Here is a 4,102-nt window from a genome sequence, read left to right as displayed (position 1 = left end):
AATATATGCTACGAAAAAGTTTGTCCTTCCTCTGGCCCAAAACTACCCCAATGGCATGATCACTTGCATCGCACATTAGTTCAAAGGGTAAGTTCCAGTCTGGAGGTTGGATGACAGGCGTAGTAATGAGCTTATTTTTCAAAGATTCAAAAGCTTTCACACAGTCAGAGTTAAACTCAAATTTTATATCTTTTTCTAATAAGTGGCATAAAGGTCTAGCTATTTTGGAAAAATCTTTAACAAACCTTCTGTAAAAGCCTGCATGCCCTAAAAAGGATCTCAAGGTTTTTACACTTACTGGTGGTGGCATTTGCTTGATCCACTTCCAGTTCTTCTCTAGAAATTTTGTGTCCCAGGACTATTCCTTCTTTCACCATGAAGTGGCATTTTTCCCAATTAAGCACTAGATTAGAGGACAGACACCTTTGAAGGACTTCTTCTAAATTGTCCAAGCAGTCATCATATGACGCCCCCAGTACTGAAAAATCATCTATAAAGACTTCTACTCCTTCACCTATTAGATCGAAAAAGATTGAGAACATACACCTCTGGAACGTTGCTGGTGCATTACATAACTCGAAGGGCATCCTTCTGAAAGCGAACGTTCCATATGGGCAGGTGAAGGTGGTTTTATGTTGATCTTCTGGTGCCAAAGCAATTTGATTATACCCCGAATATCCATCAAGGAAGCAGAAGTATTCTTTTCCTGCTAGGTGGTCCAGCATCTGATCTGTAAAAGGGAGTGGGAAATGGTCCTTCCTGGTGGCATTGTTGAGCTTCCTGTAATCTTGGCAGATTCTCCATCCTGTAACCTTTCTCACAGGTATCAGCTCATTCTTTTCATTCTTTTCCACTGTGATGCCTCCCTTTTTTGGGACGCATTAGACAGGACTTACCCAACTGCTGTCAGATATTGGGTATATGATCCCTGCATCCAGCCATTTGATGACTTCCTTTCTCACCACTTCTTTCATTATAGGGTTCAACCTTCTTTGATGTTCCACTGAAAAACTGTTAGGATCAGTCAATAATATTTTATGCATACAAAATGAGGGAATGATACCTTTGAGATCAGCTATGGTCTAACCGATGGCTCCTTGGTATTTTTTAGCTTGTCAAGCAACAGTCCTTCTTGTTCCTTGGTAAGAAATGAAGAAATGATCACAGGAAGGGTTTTATTGTTCCCCAGATATGCATACTTCAAATGTTGGGGAAAGGGTTTTAGTTCTAACCCAGGAGGTTTTTCTGAAGAAGGTCTTTTGAGCTGCTTCTCCTTTTCAGTTCTTATCAAAGGTTCAGGCCTTCTTTCTTACAGATAGCAACTCTGTTCTTCCTGTTGTGGGTCTTCTTCTTCTTCCTCGTATTCTTCTTCTTCTGTTTTTCTGCTATGCTGATTGTCTAACAAAGTGAGAGCATAACATTCTTCCAAGTCTTCTCCTTCATCCTGGAACTTTATTGCTTTGACAATATTGAACTTGATCTCATCGTCATGAACTCTCATGGTTAGTTCCCCCTTTTGTACATTGATAATTTCTCCTCCAGTTGCTAGGAACGGTCTACCCAGAATGATGGGAACGTCATCATCAGCTTCATAATCCAGAATGATGAAGTCAGCAGGTAAGATAAATTTATCTACTTTGACTAGCAGATCTTTAATCTTCCCTTCTGGCTTGACGATGGATCTGTCTGCCATTTGCAAGGTCACCGTGGTGGGTTTAGTTGGTCCAGTGGATAATTGTTTGAAGACAGATAGGGGCATGAGATTGATGATGGCCCCTAAATCACACAAGGCTTTCCCTTGGTACGTGTTTCCTATAATGCAAGGAATGGTGAAGCTTCCTGGGTCTTGAAGCTTAGGTGGGACTTTGCTTAAGTATTGTCAACTCTCTTGTGTCATTTTTACAGTCTCATATTCCGTTATTCCTCTTTTTTTTAGAGGACATCTTTCATGAAGTTTACGTACCTGGGCATCTGTTCTAGTGCGTCCACCAGAGGAATGTTGATGTGAAGTTGTTTTAAAATGTCCAGGAACTTTCCAAAGTGCTTATCCTCCTGTTGCTTTTTTGTTCTTTGAGGGAACAAAATTTTTGTTGATATTTGCCTGCTTTGAGTTGGACTGATTGGTTGGCTGTTGGCTTCCTTTTCAGGTTCTGGGTTCTGTTCGTATGTGACTGGTAATTGTTGCTGTGCTTTTGGGGCTGCTTCAGGTGTTTCAGCTTGTTCTTTTTCCTTTGGTCGAACTGTGGGTTGTGCTGTGGTTTTCCCACTTCTTAAGGTGACAGCCTTGATTTGCTCTGAGGGGGGGTAGGTGTTACTTTTGGCGAGTTTGTTGAAGGAACGTCAGTATTCCTTGCTAATGATCCTTGTGTTCTAGTTTGAAGGTTGGCAGCAATCTATCCCAGATGGGACTCAATGTTCCTGACCACTGCATCATTCCTGGTGACATATTCCTTGACATAATTTTCCAGGGTGTTGATGCGTTGGTCATCTCTGTGGAACAGAACGTAGTTGTTTCTTCTTTGTTCAAACGTTCCACTACTTCTACCTTGCAGATACTGCTGCTGATTGTTGTTGAATGGTCTCTGGTTAATGGGTGGCCTCCATTGGGTGTTGTGGTTCTGATCCTTAATGATAGTTCCTCCAGGGATTAAATGTGTATTTCGTCCTGCTTGTTAATTGTCTCTGGTGAAGTTCCTATTGCCAAATTTTTTTGCATAACACACCAATGCAGTGGATGGGCAGTCTGTTGAGTCATGAAGGTCACCACAGGCTGAGCATGGTTCTGTTTCAGTTGCTGTGAGTTGTAAGACCTCCATCCTTTGTGCTTCTTGGTCGGCTTTTAGGTTCTTCATTTCATTCATGAGTGATGCCAGCTGGGCTTCCATGGCAGTTTGTTTATCTAGTTCTAGCATGCCTGGCTTCCTCACTGGGCTCACTCTGTCTATTGGCCATTGGAGACATCTTTCAGCAGTCCCTTCTATGATTTCATATCTTGATTCAAGTGTTCCTGTAAAGAAATATCCTCCTGCAGCAAAATCTAAGTGAGACTGAGAAGTATGATCAAGTCCTTTATAGAAAGATTATAACACTCCCCAACTTTCTACCCCATGGTTTGGACATTTTCTTATGATGTCCTTGTATCTCTCTCATGCTTCATAGAGATTTTCTCCATAAAACATTCTGAAGTTAGAGATTTCTGCTCTAACATCTGCTTGTCGAGACATTGGAAGAAACCTCTCTATGAACTTGTTAGAGAGTTCTTCCCATGTGTGGATTGATCCAGGGGTGAGAGTTTTCATCAATGTTTTAGCTTTTAAGCCTAAGGAGTGAGGGAACAACCTCATTCTCATGCTCTCTTCTATTACACCCTCAGCTTTAAAATTGTCACAGATATCTTGGAATGTTGTGAGGTGTGTGTAAGGATCTTCTGCAGGGAGTCCATTGAAGACCCTTGCTTCCCTAATCATGTGAAACATGATAGGTTTTAATTCAAAATTGGGTGCTACAGGAGGGAGGATTACTCCCCTGTCTGTCCTGTTCCTGAAAGGAGCAGCCAAAGTTCTGAAGTTCTGTTCAGGGGGAACCTCTTCATTGTTATTATTTTGATCAGCCATGTTTTCAGGAAATCTTTCTCTGAGGTTCCTTCTTCTCCTATGGAGTGTGCGTTCTGGCTTAGGATCAAAAAGAAACTTAGGTACTTCAATGGAGTGGTTAGAGTCTGTTTCAAACTCTTCACTCATAAACCAATAACACAGGGTATATATATGTGTGCACAGCAGATTCAGTGATAAAGAGAAAAAAATATAAATGTAAAGTCAGATATACAGTATATGTGTTAGAAAACAATGATAAGAACAACAGTTCGTGTTTCTATCCCCGGCAACGGCGCCAAAAACTTGTTGGGTGGTTTGCTGATGGTGAAAAAATATAAGTTCTGATAGGGGACGTTCCTCTGTTCTTGCAGAACACAGATTCGTCCCTTAGATCCAACCCAAGTGCGCAAGTGCACGCATCAAGTAATAAATGGAGTATTAATGCCCAAATTATCGTTCCCACGAGGATAGAGTGCTAATTATTGTTTTATCACTGTTTATAAAGAGTG

At 41.2% G+C, this 4,102-nt stretch overlaps 1 non-coding gene across 1 annotated transcript; it reads left to right on the top strand.

Moving 5' to 3' along the window:
* Positions 1–3,102: 3,102 nt before the first annotated feature.
* Positions 3,103–3,209, top strand: LOC133293255 (small nucleolar RNA R71). Its single transcript, XR_009749038.1, has one exon. It is a non-coding gene; the product is annotated as a small nucleolar RNA R71 (small nucleolar RNA).
* The last annotated feature ends 893 nt before the right edge of the window (positions 3,210–4,102 follow it).

The sequence above is a fragment of the Gastrolobium bilobum genome, unplaced genomic scaffold (genome assembly GCF_033153095.1).
Source record: "Gastrolobium bilobum isolate Gb01-03AN ecotype WA unplaced genomic scaffold, APGP_CSIRO_Gbil_v1 utg35691, whole genome shotgun sequence".
Taxonomy (NCBI): Eukaryota; Viridiplantae; Streptophyta; class Magnoliopsida; order Fabales; family Fabaceae; genus Gastrolobium; species Gastrolobium bilobum.
This window is presented reverse-complemented; position numbering and strand designations above follow the sequence as displayed.